Source organism: Astatotilapia calliptera, chromosome 12, assembly GCF_964374335.1.
Source record: "Astatotilapia calliptera chromosome 12, fAstCal68.1, whole genome shotgun sequence".
NCBI lineage: Eukaryota > Metazoa > Chordata > Actinopteri > Cichliformes > Cichlidae > Astatotilapia > Astatotilapia calliptera.
In genome coordinates this window covers 6,203,751-6,223,408 of record NC_137433.1, presented here as the reverse complement: position 1 = coordinate 6,223,408, position 19,658 = coordinate 6,203,751, and the positions used below count along the sequence as shown (strand labels likewise).

Sequence of the window (19,658 nt, the reverse complement as noted above, 5' to 3'; positions counted from 1 at the left end):
GCATGATTAAAGTCTCCAGATATAATAATGAAAGCCTCGGGGTGTTGTGTCTGCAGTCTTGCTGTAACTGTGTGTATTTCCTCACAGGCAGCTGCTGCGTCAGCCCTCGGAGGGCTGTAAACACACACACAGATCACATGACTGAACTCTCGAGGTAGATAGTATGGCCGCAAGCTAACGGCTAGCAGCTCCAGGTCCGGACATCATACTGATACTTTAACGGAGACGTGTCCAGGGTTACAGTATCTCTTGTTAATGTAGACAGTGAGTCCCCCACATCTGCTTTTTCCGCTGGCCTGTGTGTCCCTATCGGCTCTCATGGATGTGAAACCACATAGGTCTACGTTAGCCTGTGGCGTTAGCTAGGTTAGCCACGTCTCCGTGAAGATAAACAAACTGCATTCACGGTGTAGTTGGTGGTTGTTCAGAGCACACAGTTCATCCATTTTATTCTGTAGCGAGTTCACGTTGCCCATTATCACTGTCGGGATTGATGGTTTGAATCACCTCCGGTGATCCGCTTTCTTCGCTCCAGCCTTGCAGCCTCTTGATCTCGGTCGGGATGTTGTGTCGCATGCCGGTCTGTGCCTTTGTTCTTAGTGCCAGCAGCTCCACTCTCGAATAGATGAAGGAGCTGGTTTCAGAAGTTTTAAAAAGTGCATTATCCAGAATTAGAATACTGCACGATGACCTTTTCCCTGCTTAGAACTGATTGTCCTTTTCAGAACTGATTGTTCTTTATAAAACGTGTTCTGATATTTCTATCTGAATCTTCCCACAGCGATAGTAAGAAGTTGAACAAGCAGTTCTGACCTCGCACACGCACAATCACATACGCACATGCTCACGTATCAACATTCCACTGAACAAATGTTTTCATTTTCCTTCTGTATAAATAAAAGACAAGTGCACAGGGCGCTGATCACAGGGCCCCACTCCCTGATGTGAGCGCTCTGTGAAACACCCTTGCAAGTTAAAACTGCAGCGTCTGTGTGTGTCTTCACTCTTAGACTCTCAGCTGAAGAAGTGTCATTTAGAATAAATCTCTTGACATTGGGCGATTTGATTTTTTGTGTATGAGTCATCAGATTAATTTATTAATCCCAGAGGAAATTATTCCAGAGGTTAGGTGTTATTAATTCCACTGCATTTGTAAAGTCAGAGCTCTGGAAATTCAAGTCCGGTCTTGTGCTTTATTTCATCTCCATACACTTCAAGCTATGTGGTCGCTGTCCTGAAAATATTTTGTTTTCACCTAAAACCCTGCAGACACATACGAAGCAATGTTGGTGTAACCAAAGAGCTCTCCATAAATGAAATCACAACATTATAGGAAGAGTGTAGGCGTTTGTTGATGTTCATGTTAGATTCCCAGATAGCAAGGAAACATTGAAACAATGTTGAGTCAATATCAGGCTGTGTCATTGAACCAACGTTGAAGTGTGACGTTGACCTAACGTCATTCTTGCACCCTTTTTTAATGTTGAAACAACGTCAGGTTTTGATGTTGAATCAATGTTGAAACCTGACGTTGATTCAACGTTATATTTTCTAATACTGCTGACATTGAAACAATGTCAGATTCTGATATTGAAACACTGTTGAGCTATGGTGTTGATTTTCCGCCTCTTTCGCACAGTTGCTTTTTATTAAAACAGTTAAATCATGACTGGAAATCTACCTTTCTTTATAGGTATTTTAACCAATACTAAACTACTGCATGTTTCCATCAATACTTCAACCACCTAAACACATAATTGTACTTATTCCTTAAATTGGACACCCTTTATAAAAAAACCCCAAATGTCTCACAATGTATCATGTCAATCTTAATATCCTAAAATAAGAAAGCATTGCATGTGATGTAACAGAGAAAAAAAATAAACAAAAAAAGGGTCAATAGGCATGTTTTGTTTGCTAAATACTTTATTAAAAGACAGTTTCTGATTTACGTTTATATGATTCACAGAAGTTTGTAATTTTTTGCATGATGTGCGTCCTGCACCACCCAAACGATCTGGGGCGTATCGGAGCCATTTCTGCACTGCTTGTGCAAAGACTAACTCGGACATAGAGTTTGCCCCTAACTGCTGCGTCAGGCTCCAATCAAGGCAAAGCGTCTCACCTATAGACACATTTTAAGAGATGGAATTAGCGTGTCTCATGTCTTAAATGTGTATGCAAGTGCTTGTGTGTTTAATCAACAGGCCGTTGTTATGTATTTAAATCACATCTGACAGCTATTACACTTTATAGTTACAAAGTGTACATAACCTTTATATACTTACCTTTGCCTTATTTGCCTCTTGTGATTGAAGAGCTGGCTCTGCATTGTTTAGCTCCTCAATGTTGTGCAAGGGCAAATCCAGAGGCAGTACCCCAGCATCTACCGATTCATTGCAGCCGGTATTGCGGATGGCTCTGACCTCCTCACGGAGTTCGTTAACAGCTCTCGTCAGGTCTGACAGAAAAAGAATTTTTTTTTTAAGTATTTAAGAATACAGACAACTTGTCAAACGTTTCCTTGTGTCACACACAGACATGTACAAAGACACTAGACAGTATTTTATTACCTGGTATTTTCACTCGAGGGGCCTGGGGAAACCATTTTTTTTGTGGGCTGCTCATCCTCTGAGTCACTATATGTGTACAGGGGATTTGGTCTAAAGAAAAAAAGTTGAAAACGGTCATAAGTAATTACAAATGTGCTTTTGGAATATTTTTTCCTAAAGTTACAGTTTGATTTATAACAACACACACAGGAAACGGAGATGTGCAAGAAGGTACAGTATACAAGGAATTTTTGAATTGCACAAGTGTACACGGCTTTGCATTTGTAAAAAGCTTACAAGCTTCCACTTTTTGGACTATATTATGTGGTGATATTGCAGTATGCAAGCACCACAGATATGTATAAAAGACAAGATCATAAATTCTTAGCAATCAAAGATATGTTTGTGAAATAAAAAAAGTTTTACTTGTGCTTTCTTTTATGACTGGTCTGAGTTTCAGCTTCGGACTGAAGGTCAGACGTATCACAGTGTTCACTTAGATATTTCTGAAGACTGCGTTCTGCTTCGTGAAATGTGTCTGGAAGTACAAACACAATGTATGGCCAGACATAAATTAGGACACGAAAAACTTGTTATTGTTACATTTATACAATACCAATCCAGATGATACCCACCATGGCTTATTAGAAGTCGGACTGGTGCATAGGTGAGCCATGTTGCACCAGGATGAACTCTCCTCTTTACTGCGTCGTGGATCCTGAATGTGTCTCACGGAGGATATGGAGGCCATGACAATTTCTCCCCATTTATCCATGATCTAGGGACTATTTCTGTACCACCAGTGCTAAACTGCACAATGCACCAGTCTTTCATTTTTATCTTTTTTTAAATTTGGAGTCCTTTTTTGCCCTGTCTAGGATAAACAGGAAACAGATAATTACAATATATTTCATAGTCACTACAAAACTTGATCTATTGATTGAACTAAATAATAAATAATAGCTTAAAATGTATATAGGCAACAATTACAAGCAAACCCGTATATGTAAGTGTGGCGAGACGAGGATGGGATATAAAGTAAATACTCTTCAGTTTTAAAGAACGACAACGCCACCCTGGGAATTTCACCCAGAGAATACTGGAAATGACACTAAATCACCAAAAAGGCACTTAGGTTCGTTATACTCAATCCAGAGACGAGGTTCAATGATCAACAAATTCACAATTTATTAATAATTATTTAAAACACCATATAAAAGCACAATCATAAATATTCAAGTACAAATATGCTTAAAAAGGTATTCAGAGCTGAGGCTTACCAGTGGAGGGGCAGGGATGCCACACACAAACTAAAGAAAGAAAACACACCCAAAACACAAGTGCAGCACACTATCACACACACTCACACTAATAAACTAAACAAGGCAGGTGTGTACACTCAAGGGATCCCACCACCAAGGCACCCTAGTCTCCTCCACGTCGGCACTCCGCATCTGAATAAAAGAAACAAAGAAAATGTTAATATATTACAACAAACTAATGTGTAGCACCGGGGGATAACCCAACTGCAGGACCACACTGGTGATCCACAGCTAGAAAAAGGGCCTCCCACCAGTGGTGTAACAAAAATCCAAACTACAAATCAAAAGCAATAAAACAACATACAATCTGAATAAAACTCTAAAATCTGGAGCAAACGGAATCGCCGTACTGCTCCAACTTGCCGTCCACACGACGATAAGTTAACAGTCAATCAATATGCACGCCAGCTGACTCCGATAACCGGCATGCATATGGCCGTTGTCCACGCCGACGTCCACTGTAAAAGCTGACAGCAGCAGGGAAGAATTCTCACAACGGGAACAGACGGTAAAAGCACAGCAAGGCAAAACAGCAGCACTTCAGTTCGCGTAGCTTGGCGCAAAACTACGGTCCACACTTCCTGCGAAACATAATAAATAATTACTATAAAAGAACAATAGAAGGCAGAGAGCGTAACAAAAGTTGATTACGTACCAAGTAAGCCGGGTCACAGAATGTAAGCAGAATAGCTCAGAGGAGGCTTCTATAGCTACGACCAGCCGCGATGGAGGCTTCAGAAGAATAACCCACAAACGATCTCTACCACACCGAGGAAGTCAGGTGACCAAAAAGGAGATCACAGGCAAGCGATGCAGAGACACTCAAATGGCCACTATTTATACCAGCGCCCCCTAATGGGCCAGGCTGAAAGTGGGTTGGACTGAGGGATAACATTCATCCTGCCACATTCTACCCCTCCTTCTTGCATCGTCGCCCCGACGATGAATTACAAAGACACCCAGATTAGTCCCAAGGCCTAAAAAATGCAGAGACAGCATGTACCCTAGGCTCAGAAATAGAGTTAGCAGCCCCTTGTGCCACCTCCCCTGTTGGTCTTGGGAGACGATGGATGTTTGAATGCTGGCCAGCTGTGGACCGGGTTGTTTTTCGCACCACCACATTTCTTGTATCAGAACTCGTAGAGGGAGCAGGAAGAGAGCTAGATGGAACTGGTGCTACACTCGGAGTAACTGTACAAGTGGCTGGAACATCGGAAGTTCGGTCTTCTGGTGGGAGCAACAACTCAGGGCTACTTGGAATCACTGCCACTGGGCTGTAAGATGGTGAAACATTTACTTGAGGAGCTCCTATGCTCAGGAATAACAGGTCACTGTCACATGATGAGTCATGTCCTGGTTCTGGGGAGGATATTTCTGGGCCATGTGAGCTACTGCTTGGAGCAGGCCCTTCTGATGGTGTAGCTGCCGTTACCACAGCCTTCAACAAGGTACGATGAACATGCTTCACACTGCTGGGATCATCTGCAGGTGCAATGGTATATACTGCCCCACCTCCTTTAGGTGCCTTCAGGATTCTATATACCACGGGTTTCCATCGATCTTGGATTTTACACCTCCCTCTTCCACTCAAATCGCGCAGGAACACCAACTGGCCGTCGTTCAATGGTGCCTCTTTCACCTTTTTGTCATGGTGCCTCTTTCTGCGGTCGGCAGCCAATTGCAATCGTTCCTTGGCTCCTTCGTGTACAACCTGTAGCCGGGCTTGATGTTCCTGAATCCACTCGTGCACATCTCCACTGATGGGGTCCGGTACTCTGCCCAACAGAAAGTCCACTGGCAACCTGGGTTCTTGCCCAAACATCAATAAGAATGGGGTTTCCCCAGTAGCCTGATGGGGAATGGTATTATAACAGTAGAGTAACTGGGGCAAACATACATTCCAGTCTCTTTTTCTGGATACTGGCAGGGTCCGCAACAAATTGTGCAAAGTCCTATTAAAACGTTCACACTGACCATTTCCAGCCGGATGATAAGGAGTAGTGTGGGACTTCTCGATACCATAAAACCTGCAGAGCTGCTGGATCAGGGAGCTTTCAAAGTTACGACCCTGATCGGAATGGATACGCGCTGGTACACCAAACTTCGAAAACCACTCAGTCACGAGAACCTGGGCCACTGTAGCCGCACATTGGTCACGAGTGGGGACAGCCAATGTATACTTGCTGAACACATCAGTCATCACCAAAACGTTCTCCAGCCCATTCCGGGAAGGTTCGAGCAAGGTGTAATCAATGGCCAAGATTTCATTTGGTCGAGAAGCCAACAAATGTCCCATGAAACTTTGAGCTGCTGGTTGGGTGTCTTTTGCAACTTGGCAACGTTCGCATCTCTGACACCAACGAGCTACCTCAGCAGACATACCTGGCCAGTAGCACCGTGAGCGGAGAAGCGCTAGGGTCCTTTCCACACCTTGATGGCCATGCTCCTGATGAACATGAGTCAACACCTGCTCAATTAGTGCACTAGGCAGCAAAAGCTGAAGTACCACCTCGGCACCGTCAGGGCGATGAACCTGACGATACAGAACTCCTTCCCTTTCAATCAGACGATCCCATTGTCGTAGCAGCACCAGAGCAAGTGGAGCAAGCTGCTGCCGCTCCTCAAAGCTGGGTCGCTGCTTCCGTCTCCAGAACACCAAGATCTCTTTTATCACTGGGTCGACCTGTTGGAGGGTATGAAGATCAGGAGTAGTGAGATGGGGCAAAACTGTAATGGCAGCTTGTGATACCTCAGCTGGTCCCAGCCGCAAGGCTTGTTGAAGAGGTCCAGGCAAGGCTGTACCAGGAACCATGGCTTTAATCTCCTGAGGATCAGGTGGATGCTGGCGAGATAAAGCGTCTGCATTCTTATTACTCCTTCCTGACCTGTACTTTAAGTCAAAGTCAAACGAAGCGAGCTGAGCTGCCCAGCGCTGTTCAGTAGCCCCAAGTTTAGCAGAAGACAAGTGACTAAGAGGATTGTTGTCGGTGTAAACAATACACTTGTGGCCCAACAAGTACTCTCTAAATTTCTCAGTCATGGCCCACTTAAGTGCCAAAAACTCCAGCTTCATTGAGCTATAATTTAGCATATTGCGCTCAGTGGGCCTCAAACCCCGACTGGCATAGGCTATTGGCCTCACCTTACCTCCCTGCTCCTGGGAAAGCACTGCCCCTAGGCCGGCATGGCTGGCATCCACTTCTAAAATAAAAGGCAAAGAGAAATCTGCATAAGCGAGCACTGGTGCTGTTGTCAGTTTAGTTTTTAATGCCTCAAAACTTTGAGCACACTCTACAGTCCAGTTCTCCACGACACCATGCTCTGACCTCTTTGATTTTCTGCCTCCCCACTCTGCCACCAGTCTATGCAGAGGTGCCGCCAACTTGGCAAAACCCTCCACAAAACGGCGATAATAGCTGGCAAACCCAAGGAAGGAGCGTAGTTCCGAAACAGTCTTAGGAGGCTGCCAGTTAGCCACCACTTCCACCTTGCTAGGGTCCGTAGAGACACCTTGATCGGAGATGACATGGCCTAGGTAGCGAACCTCCCGCTGGAAAAAGGCACATTTGGCAAGCTTGGCTTTTAAACCTTCCTGCTGAAGCCGACCTAGCACCACATCCAGCCGCTCAAGATGTTGCTGTACTGTTGATGAAAAGATTACAATGTCATCAAGATAGAGAAGCAGAGACTGGCACTGTTGATCACCGAAAAGGCGTTGCATTAGTCTCTGGAAGGTGCTAGGGGCATTACAGAGCCCAAATGGCATTCGGTTCCACTCAAATAGGCCGAAAGGAGTACAGAAGGCAGTCTTGGGCCTATCCTCTTCCGTAACTGGGACCTGATTATAGCCACTTGCTAAATCCATGGTGGAAAACCAACGGGCACCAGTCAGCGCATCTAAGGATTCTTCAATGCGCGGCAGGGGGAATGCATCTTTCCTTGTCTTGTTGTTCAGTTGCCGATAATCAACACACATGCGCGGGCTGCCATCCTTCTTCTTAACGAGCACAATGGGAGAAGCATAGGGGCTGCTACTCTCTCTAATCACCTCGGCCCCTAACAACTGGTTAATATGCTCTTTCACAACCTCGTACTCTGAAGGGGGGATGCGCCTATAACGCTGCCGCACGGGGATATCGTCTAAGACTGGAATGTCATGGGAGATCAAGTTAGTGCAACCCAAATCAGTGTCATGAGCAGAAAAGACAGAGCTGTATTTCTTAAGGAGAGACCTCACCTGTCCCTGTTCCTCTGCTGACAGTTTAGACAAATCAATCCCTTCCATCTGATCCTGCACAGTAGGAGTGGCGGTGTGAGATGCCATTGTGGCTACGTTAGGGAGTACTTCTGTCACACCAGCGGGCAAACTGACCACATGAACATCTTCCAGGGTCCCTATAACGGTCCTAGGGTAAAGCAAGACCGCCGTAGTCCCTACATTAACAACTGGTATGTATGCAGTACCTCGAACCACTCGAACCAATGCAGGGGACGCTAAAAGTCCAGCCGGCAAGTTAACATCAGTAGGTTCAAATAACACAGTGGCACCTGAATATTGCTCAGAACAGGTGGCGGCCACTACTTTCATTACACCACCCGGAATGCAACATGCTCGCTTACCCCTCACTCTCACATGGCCAGACAAATCCAGTGGGGCTCTTATACTAACGTCATGGCACTTTTGCAGCGCCTGCACAAGGGGTTTAGGGGCCTCTGTGACAAAGCCCAAACTAAACAATGCTTCACCGTGTTGCCCAAAAAGCTCGTGGTAACACTTCCGAATGACATTCATCCCCAATACACCCGGAACCGTGGAAGGTCCTGCACCTGGAGGATCTTTAACGACCAACACGCCACACTGTGGAAGAAACTTGTCACAGAGCTCTACACTTAACTCGATATAGCCAAGGTAAGGAATTGACAACCCATTAGCCGCTTTAAGCTGCAACCAATGACAAGCTTGGAGACGCTCTTGACCCCAGGACTCAAAATGCTGGCGGAAAAAACTTTCAGTAATGGTGGAGACCATGGACCCCGTATCAACCAAACAAGGTACTTTTATACCGCCCATGTCCACATCTATATGAGGACAGGATGAAATTAATTTGGAGACTGCCTCTGGACCATTAGAAGCAACCCTTGAGCCAATAGACACCCCACCCGAACTGTGGCTCGGCAATACGGAGGGTGCTAGTTTTCCGAAGCCGTATTTAAAGGAGAGTGCCTGCGATTATGCAGAGGGGCCTGCGGAGGAGGCCGGGAACGAGGAACGCGTTCCCCATCACACTCCCGAGCAACATGTCCAGGTTGCTGACAACGACGGCATATAATGGAGTCGCCCCGTCCTGAGCGAGGCATTCGATGGGGGCCCTGCAATCGAGCAATGCTCTGAGTGAGCTGATTAAGTTGCTCCTGCTGGCGCTTTAACAATTCCTTCATCTCGCTCATCTCAGACAAATGGGTAGACTGAGCTATTCCTGAGGGACCGCTATGGACCCCATACTGAATGCCATAAACAGAAGGGACAGAACTGCTTCTATGCCTAACGCCACTAGGCAACCCTTCACGTTCCCACCTAATAGCTTCCCCTCTAATCTCCAGCAATGTCAGTGTTGGCTGCCTCCTTACTAGCTGCTTTAACTCCCGCCGCAAGGTACTATCTAAGACCTGTTCAACAAATTGATCTCTTAATAAAACGTCAGCATTGGGCATGCCATTGGGGGCACTCGATTTAACTTTTTCCATAAGACCCAAGAGAGCGAGAGAAAACTCTTGCAGTGTCTCACTTTCCTGCTGTTTTCTAGAGAAGAAAGCTTCCTGCAATGCTACATAGGAGTCTGAACAGCCATACAGTTCTTGCAATATAGTGATTATCTTAGCAGGATCAGTCCTCTCTGCACTAGAGCGATATTTGATCTCCTCACGTGCTTCCCCTTCTAGGTGGTCAAACAGGAAAAATGCTTTATCAGCCAAAGACAAATGGCGTGCTCTAGCACAACCTTCTATTTCCTCCAACCATTCATTCAACCCTATACCTGATTTTCCTCTAAACATAGGGCACTTTCTGTCACGGGGCACAAAAACTAGTCTCTCTGCTACAGAGACACCAGCCGTTGGGGGGTTAACAGATGATGCAGTTGAAGTAGAAGGTGTAGCACTAGTACCTGGCCCAACAGCCCTCTCCTGACGCAGCCTCTCATTGTCTGCTTTCAGCTGCGCGATCAAGTCCCTGAGTTCCTGTAACTCTTCCTCCATCTCTGTAACACAGCTGTGAAATCCCACACCAAAGTAGCTGCTGCTTTGCCTTTATTCTGTACAAAATAATATAAAAAAACAATTTACGTTACACCAAACAAAAAAAGAAGAACACACGTCTCTGTTTTAAAGAGTACATCCTGTCGACAACAACGCCAAGTTTGTGGCGAGACGAGGATGGGATATAAAGTAAATACTCTTCAGTTTTAAAGAACGACAACGCCACCCTGGGAATTTCACCCAGAGAATACTGGAAATGACACTAAATCACCAAAAAGGCACTTAGGTTCGTTATACTCAATCCAGAGACGAGGTTCAATGATCAACAAATTCACAATTTATTAATAATTATTTAAAACACCATATAAAAGCACAATCATAAATATTCAAGTACAAATATGCTTAAAAAGGTATTCAGAGCTGAGGCTTACCAGTGGAGGGGCAGGGATGCCACACACAAACTAAAGAAAGAAAACACACCCAAAACACAAGTGCAGCACACTATCACACACACTCACACTAATAAACTAAACAAGGCAGGTGTGTACACTCAAGGGATCCCACCACCAAGGCACCCTAGTCTCCTCCACGTCGGCACTCCGCATCTGAATAAAAGAAACAAAGAAAATGTTAATATATTACAACAAACTAATGTGTAGCACCGGGGGATAACCCAACTGCAGGACCACACTGGTGATCCACAGCTAGAAAAAGGGCCTCCCACCAGTGGTGTAACAAAAATCCAAACTACAAATCAAAAGCAATAAAACAACATACAATCTGAATAAAACTCTAAAATCTGGAGCAAACGGAATCGCCGTACTGCTCCAACTTGCCGTCCACACGACGATAAGTTAACAGTCAATCAATATGCACGCCAGCTGACTCCGATAACCGGCATGCATATGGCCGTTGTCCACGCCGACGTCCACTGTAAAAGCTGACAGCAGCAGGGAAGAATTCTCACAACGGGAACAGACGGTAAAAGCACAGCAAGGCAAAACAGCAGCACTTCAGTTCGCGTAGCTTGGCGCAAAACTACGGTCCACACTTCCTGCGAAACATAATAAATAATTACTATAAAAGAACAATAGAAGGCAGAGAGCGTAACAAAAGTTGATTACGTACCAAGTAAGCCGGGTCACAGAATGTAAGCAGAATAGCTCAGAGGAGGCTTCTATAGCTACGACCAGCCGCGATGGAGGCTTCAGAAGAATAACCCACAAACGATCTCTACCACACCGAGGAAGTCAGGTGACCAAAAAGGAGATCACAGGCAAGCGATGCAGAGACACTCAAATGGCCACTATTTATACCAGCGCCCCCTAATGGGCCAGGCTGAAAGTGGGTTGGACTGAGGGATAACATTCATCCTGCCACATAAGCATTTAAACACTGAAGATAATAAAATTAACAGTATTTTGTCTAGTCTGCCATTGTAGGAATTCATGGCACCGAGACAAAAACTTGGCGCACAGTGTGGCGTCAAAATAGGCGCACACCTTTGACGCTGCGTTTTCTCCGTCTTCCTCGTCCACACGTAAATGCTAAACGCAGTTTACGTGTGGACAAAAGGTGCAAACGCAAGTTAGGTGAGCGTGCAGCGTAAAGTTTGAATTGAGTGCGAATCGAAGCGGGTGCTCTCAATGGAACTTGTAACAGCCACTATGGTGTGGTGTCCCTTTAAGACACCCAAGTCGAGGGTTGATGGTGTCATCAGTTTGTGCCACTGCTCTCTCTGGATTTATGAGGACACGTGCCTGCACGCTTGTGCTTAACGAGGGACAGATTTATGTTTTCTTCTCCAGACCTTTTTTTGTTTTGTTTTAATTGTTTGCAACGCTTGGGTTGTATGTACGCTGGGCGTTATGTTGTTGAGCCGCAGCCGTTCAGCCGGGCTTTTATATGGTTGATGAAGAAGGCGTATTAAAGAACCACCGTGGATTATCGATACCAGCGTGGGTGTGTGTTCTTCCGACTAGCTAGGTGTTTTGCCGCCTCCTCTCAACCACGCAACACAACCCAACGTTACAAAATGGTGCCCGAACATCTTCTTTTGGGCCTCAGTGTGTAGTATCTTCGAGCAGTTGATGATTGGTACATAAAAAGGTACGACGCGACGAAGTGAGTTTTTTTGTGCCAAAAAAACCCCACAAAAAAGACAAAACCAAAACTTAGCTGAGCTATTACCCTAGAAAAACAAAAACAGGGGGAAAAGACCCTAAACCTCAACTCAAAACAAGCTCAAAATTACATGGGTGGCACCAACTTACCTAGTGTTTCTAACAAAAAGACTACGTGAGTAAGTGTATGGGGTCCCCAAACTTACCTACTCCACTTTACTCCCACCACAACCATCAAACAAAAGAAATACAGCAGAGGCGCTTTACACATGTGCCAAACAATTCGAAGGAGGGAAGAGAGCCATGCCCAGCCACAGGTGAGCCTCCTTATCAAGGGGTGCATTCCTGGTTTGTCCAATCAGAGCCTCCTTCCTCCAATTAGCTGGAGATCCCCAAATTGACACCAGCCTGCAATCTGCGTACCTGAGGGAATGGCAAATAAAGGAGAGGGAAAGAAAACATGCAACCTGCAGACACGTAACAGTTATATATCTATAACCTAGCTATAGTCTAAATTAGGGCTGCCACAAACAATTATTTTGATAGTCGACTAGTCACCGATTATTTTCGCGATTAGTCGACCAATCAGATCATGCATCCATTGGACGTAAAACGTACAGCTTATTGTACCAGCATGCATCTGCTCTTATTTAACTATCATTAGCTTACAGCTTTAAGTGTTTAAGGTATGTGCTAACTAAAAATAAAGACAAGATGATAGTTTATTAAATTTTAATGAAATTTGCAGATTGTTTCGGTGAAGTTTAATAAACTCAGCCGTCTGCTCCTTACTATCTAAAATATAACGGGACACTGGAGTATATTCTCGAGCATCTCACACTTCTGATGATCAGTTGTCTGCTTGACTTTTATTTAGCTGTGTAAAAACTATAACTTTAATCTCAGCCAAACCGATTTACTCAGGAACAAATAAAATACTGAAAAAAGCCAAACAATAACATTTTTAAGTTATCTAAGTGACTTATATATGTTTAACCTAAGTAGCGAAAGACGGCGGTGGGTTTGAAAATGATTTACTGGGAGTCCGCTGTTCTCACCGGCTCTAGTGAGCCTTAAACCCCGGCTAGCTATCAAGCTGGTGGTTAACAGACGTCTCCGAAAACATCGGAGTGCTTTTGAAAATGTGATGTCTTGATAAACTGAGCAGATATTTGAAGTTTACACAGCTACATTCTCGCCTGAAAATGTGTTAACGTTTATTTTGTGACCCAGAAAGAATAATAAGAGTAATATTAAAACTAACTAGCTGCCGCCATTGTTGGAAACTTAGCAGGGCCGCACTATAAATTATGGGATAGGTTGGGCCACGAAGCAACCCATCTTTCAAATCTGGGGAAATGAAGGGCGCATTTGTCGGCCGCATTTGTCGGAGTCTTTGAGTTTGGACAGTCTTCGTCGTGTTGCTATAACGTAAACGGCCTACAAATGCTGGCACAGGAGGATGCGGTTTCTGAATTTGGACACAGCTACGATACCGGACACTGCATCTTCTTCTTCGGGGTTTAACAGCAGCTGGCATCCTTGTACATGCAGTGCTGCCCTCTTCTGTTTCAGTCCGTTGTTACACTCTTAAATCCTACTACTTATTCCTGCGTCTTTTGGGATCTTACAAAGCTTCAAACGACTATTAAATTATTCGTCGACGATTTTGATAGTCAACGTAGTTGTGACTAGTCGACTAATCGTGGCAGTCCTAGTCTGAATAAATGTCATTTTGGGGCACTATAAATTAAAATGCAGTGTTGACAAGAAGCAAATCTCCCTCCCTTTAGTTGCAGGTCTCCCCCTCCCTCATCCGGTGCAATGTCACTGACAGCGGAGGGGGGGTGGGCGTGGTGGAGCGGTGTGGATGCAGTATTGCAGGCCTGATCATTTTCCACTGCTTGCACTCTTTTGTAGTGGACCAGTGTTTTCAGTGTATGATGAGTCTCAAGTTGCCCAAATGCTCTGGTCCTTGCTTTACTGCACCATGATACACTCTCACCACTTCTGCCTTCTGTGCTCAGTGGACTGCTGACTGTATAATAGCTGTAGTTACCTTTTTAGTCATTGCCTCCACATCTTTTGAGTACCCAATAACTCTGAAAAATTTGCTTCACTTACAGTTTAGAACGTATGCTGGTCCATCTACGAGCTATATTTGTAGCAAAACAGTTTGTGCATTTCAATCCGTGTGTCATGTTTACATATCTTTGTGGGGACCAAAAATTGGAAATTTACTCTACTTGTGGGGAGAAAAATGCGTTCGAAGACATTTTTGAGACTCAAAATGTGGTTTTAGTGTCAGGGTTACAATTAGGTTATGGTTAGGCATTCATTCATTTGGTGGTTAGAGTTGGGGTAAGCGGCTAAAGGAAAGTATTATGTTGGTTAGATGTCCCCAGAAAGATATGAAAACAACTGTAGGTGTTTGTTGTTTTATTACAGTAATATTCCCACACCGCTCCACTTCGCCTAACTTCCATCATGGTCAATGTGACCGTCAAGTTCTGTTTATTCTAAACCATTACTGTCATGTACTGTGAGACAAGTAGGAATAAAAATGCAGACTCTCAGACAAAAACTAAACTCAAAAGGCAGCTTTATTGCTGGACTTAAGAATTACAACAACCAGACAAGGTTGGACTGGACACTAAGGAAAGAGCAGAACACACAGTCAAGGAACGAGGGAGACGCAGGCACCAAATACACGAGGGAATCAGGGCAAAGAGGAAACACCTGGTGAACACGGCTGGCAACAGACAGATGGGACAGTGGCAAGCAAAACTGAACATGACGCACAAAACACAGGAGACTATCACAGTAAAACTAGATATGAAGGAACTGAGACGCAGACTGATAGAACCCAGGGAAGACAGCATGGGAGGAGAGAGAGGACGAGAGAGCACACAGGGATATGACTGTTAGGTATCAAAATACTTTATTAATCCCTAAGGAAATATTTGAGTTACAGTTGGATTAAATCATAAAATATTACAATGTTTACAAGTTTAAGAAATAGCACTAATATTTACAAATATCCAGAATATTACAGAGGTGAAATATATATGATTCACATTTAACTTTGTCATTATTGCACTGTGTACCGTGCATTAGATGGAGGAGGTGTACAGGGAAATGGTGGAGTGTAAGCAAACTAAACTAGGAAATATAAGATACACAGAGAACATAACGGACTCCAAAACACTAAAACCATTACAAACTCAGTTCTAAAAAATCAGGGACACTTCAACTAAAAGCAGAATGCAATTATTTTCCAATCTTGTAAAACTTTATTCAATTCACAGTAGAAAATAGAGCACATATGAAATGTTTAAACTGAGAAAATATACAACTGAGATGAGAATTCTCATATTAGACAATAGAACATTAAATAATAGAGCATCGATGTTTTCTGTCCAGTCCATATCAGTATCCAGCATAGATCCAGCATGATTTTCTGATGTGTTTTCCTTTCATTTATTTGAGCTGTATAATCTTTCCACCTGCATGTCTGACTCTCGTTAAACAAGGATAAAACTAAAATGCTCACTGCTGAACAACACAAACAAAACTATTTCATTGACATAGGGCTCACTTTTTTTGAGAAAGTATTTCTTGGCTTCAGTAATAAATTCTTAACTAACACTTTTTTATCTGATTTCCCTGTGCCAGCTTATCTACATCGTAATACCCACCATTCTGACTAGTGATGTGTCGGTCGAGAACTTCAGTGAATGACGCGCGCCGGCTCGGTACCAGCGACCAGATTTGGTGTGTGGTAGTAACAGGTAAATGAACATTTTTTTTTATTATTTGAATATATATGAGTGCTTGTGTATAAAATACACAAACAATACACATATGCTTTCAATTGTGTAATTTAAGTGATCTAGGTAGCTCTGTTTTGGAAGTTCAGTTAATGCTAGAAATGTGCTTTGGAGTTTGTACGTGTTTTGTCTCTAGGGGCCACCACATATATTTATATATAGGATAGACAATATAAACATATTTAAAATTAAAGGAATTGAAATGTACATTGTGCCTTGGTTTAGAGTGTCTGGAAGAGAGTCCTGTCTCAGTCAATTATAGATGATGTGAGCGGGCGGGTGTGTGTGTTTAGGGCACGGATGGCTTGGGGATAGAAGCTCCTCTTGAGTCTCTCTGTCCTTGCCCGGAAGATGCGGAACCTTCTACCAGATTGCAGAAGTTGGAACAGTTTGTTGCCAGGATGGGACGGGTCCTTCAGTATCTGCGCTGCTCTAGTCCGGCATCTCCTGGTGTAGGTGTCCTGAAGCGGGGGGAGAGCAATCCTGCAGCAGCGTTCTGCTGTACGGATCACTCTCTGGAGAGCTTTTTGGTCCTTCACACAGCTGTTCCCAAACCACGATGTCATGTTCTGTGTGAGGATGCTCTCCACAGCGCCTGTATAGAAAATCCTGAGGATCTTTGGAGAGACCCTGAACTTCCTCAGTTGTCGTAGGTGATACAGGCGCTGCCTAGCCTTTTTGGTCTGGACCTGAATGTGGGCAGCCCATGTCAGGTCTGAGGAGATGTGGACACCAAGATACTTGAAGGACTGCACCCTCTCCACTGGCGCTCCATTGATGATGATGGGCTTGTAGTCTCTGTGCTGACCCCTTCTGAAGTCCACCACCAGCTCCTTGGTCTTGCTGACGTTCAGCTGGAGGTGGTTGTCCTGGCACCACGATGCCAGATTCTTCACTTCATCCATGTAGGCCGCCTCATCGTTGTTGGAGATGGCACCCAACACCACTGTGTCGTCAGCAAACTTCACAATGGTGTTGGAGCCATGGGTGGCCACACAGTCTGAAGTGTAGAGGGAGTAGAGCAGTGGCGAGAGGACACATCCCTGAGGTGCTCCTGTGTTGATGGCGATGGTGTTGGAGAAGCACCTGCCCACCCTCACCACCTGAGTTCTGCCAGTGAGGAAGTCCAACACCCATGCACACAGACGGCTGTTAAGTCCCAGATCCCTCAGCTTTGTGAACAGTCTGCAGGGCACTATTGTGTTAAACGCTGAACTGTAATCAACAAACAGCATTCGCACATAGTTACCCTGTTTCTTGTCCACGTGGCTGAGAGTGGTGTGTAGGACGTGGGCGATGGCATCCTCTGTGGATCTGTTGGATCTGTAGGCGAACTGCAGCGGATCTGTGGTGTCTGGGATGGAGGAAGAGATGGTGTTCTTCAGCAGCCTCTCAAACACCTTCATTACTACCGAGGTCAGTGCAACTGGCCGGTAATCGTTCAGGGATGAGGGTTTGCTGTTCTTGGGCACAGGGATGATGGTGGATCTTTTGAAGCATGTGGGGACCACAGACTTCGCCAGGGACTCATTGAAGATGTAAGTGAACACACCTGCTAGCTGGTCAGCACAGCAGCGCAGCAGACGGCCGGTGATGCCGTCTGGCCCCGCCGCTTTCCTTGTGTTCACTCTCCTCAGTGCCGCTCGGACGTCATGCTCCGCGATGCTGGTCACCGGTCTCTCGCTGATGACGTCACTGTCCTCAGTAGTCAGGCGGTAGATAGCATTAGCCGCCTGGCTAACCTCGAAACAGGCGTAGAACCGATTCAGCTCGTTGGTGAATGCAGAGTCGGCGTTGATCGGCGCAGTGTCCCTGGCTTTGTAGTCCGTAATGGTGCGTAGTCCGTGCCACATACTCCGTGTGTCGCCCTGGTGGAAGCGGACTCCACACGTTCCCGGTACCTGCGTTTGGCATCTCTCACCGCGCGCCGCACGCCGTATGAGGCCGCTTTGTAGGCGCTGTCGAGGAGGGAAATTATTTTACTGCTATTGTTAAATAATTGTTATTGCATTAATAATATAATTTGCAGCATGGATATTGCATTCCAAGGTTTAGACAGTGTCTCTTTCAGAAAGACTGAGTTGCAGGCTGACAGGAAGTTGTATGCAGAAAGAAGCAGGAAGTTATTTTGAGCCGCAGGCTAAGACGAGGCTTGAACAATGTAACAGATAGCTTTATCATTTTATATTAAGGTTTTAGTAGAGGTTCTTGATTAAAACATTTATTTAGTAGAAGACATACACATAGTCTCAGTGAGCTTCTGGTCTGGTAAAAGGTCAGAAGTGTAAGAGGTGACACAAAGAGCATGTGAGGTCAACACACACACACACACACACTTTAAATTAGATTTATTTAGAGGAGAGGTTAGTTATGTTTGGCTGTAACTGCAAAATTGTCTTGGTAAAAGAGGAACCGTTTCTTGGTGTCTCGGCAAGAAAGAGGAACAAGACAAGAACTGAAAGGTAGACAGGAAGGGCTAGCCATGAAAATAGAAGATGATTTTCTAGGTGAAAAGTCATGATGTTGATCTGATCTATGTATAAAATGTATCTGTGACGTATGAAGGGGCGTCACTAAATAAACCCTGATGCTATAAAATATCTGTTCATGCTTTGAGTAAGTCGAAGACTACTTCCTGTCTGCGTACAGAGTTTTCTTCCCACGCGTGTATTCATTAAAATCTTCGTTTGACTTCACCCGGCCGGACCAGTGTGGTTATTCTTCGATCACCTCTTGTACCCTTCCTCAATATTGAATCTTAACATTTGGGGGCTTCGTCCGGTTATTGGGGAAGGAGAGTTGGAGGTTTGGACGGAGAAATCCGGGGTCTTGGGTGGTCTGACGGGCAGACGTGAATTCCAGTGGTCTAAGTGAGTGGGCATAAGCCGGCTTATCCAAAAGGTAAGGCACTACCTGTTGAATTATTTCCAAAGTGTGCCAAATTGGATATGATAAAATTTAAGTCTACTCACTGAAGTTACTGGTGGATGTCTGTTTTGATTTTGATGAAAATCTCATGAGTTGAAGCAGTTAGAGTTCTGCTAAGAAGAAATGAAAGTAGTTAAGAGTCTGATAAGAAAAGTTTAAATACTGGGTTGAAGTCCCAAAGAAATTGAGTTAGAGTCTCAAGTAGTTGGTAGGGAATTGGTTATTGTGTTGGTTAGAGTCCAAATTTGGTCATAAGAGTGGACCTGAGCGTTCATTTTGTGAGTTGGAGTCTCCATTTGACCACTAGGTTGCACCTACTTCAGTTATACACTTGTTTCGGGTGTTGATTGTTGTTTCAAAGTATTATAAATTATTCTAGAACGGCAGTTCGAGTCTGCTAGGAAGCGCAGTTCTCGGAGGTAACGCTCCCTCCCGGCCAAGGACGCTTGGCCCTGACCTATCGGCGAATAGGGTTAGTACGGTTGGCAACCGGGGAGAACTTGGGAACCTCCAAAATAGCTAGGAGCTAGAGTCTCCTTACCGTTTGCAACGGTATCTGCGCTTTTTTGGCCAGCAGAAGTGGTCTTCGGGCGTGTAACTTTAACTTAACACTTCGGGGTAAGCCTTGGCTGTGAAATGCCAGAAATA

The 19,658-nt window shown here is 44.7% G+C and overlaps 2 long non-coding RNA genes across 3 annotated transcripts; both read right to left on the bottom strand.

Moving 5' to 3' along the window:
• Positions 1-1,908: 1,908 nt before the first annotated feature.
• Positions 1,909-3,516, bottom strand: LOC145432217 (uncharacterized). Its single transcript, XR_013912496.1, has 5 exons — positions 3,188-3,516; positions 2,979-3,090; positions 2,574-2,663; positions 2,289-2,461; positions 1,909-2,125 (listed from the first exon to the last, which is right to left on the bottom strand). It is a non-coding gene; the product is annotated as an uncharacterized LOC145432217 (long non-coding RNA).
• A 6,927-nt stretch (positions 3,517-10,443) lies between these two features.
• Positions 10,444-11,392, bottom strand: LOC145432216 (uncharacterized). 2 transcript variants are annotated; one of them, XR_013912495.1, is made up of 3 exons: positions 11,258-11,392; positions 10,953-11,183; positions 10,444-10,734 (listed from the first exon to the last, which is right to left on the bottom strand). It is a non-coding gene; the product is annotated as an uncharacterized LOC145432216 (long non-coding RNA). The 2 variants fall into 2 exon arrangements; XR_013912494.1 differs by having other exon boundaries at positions 10,907-11,183; positions 11,258-11,383.
• Positions 11,393-19,658: the final 8,266 nt, after the last annotated feature.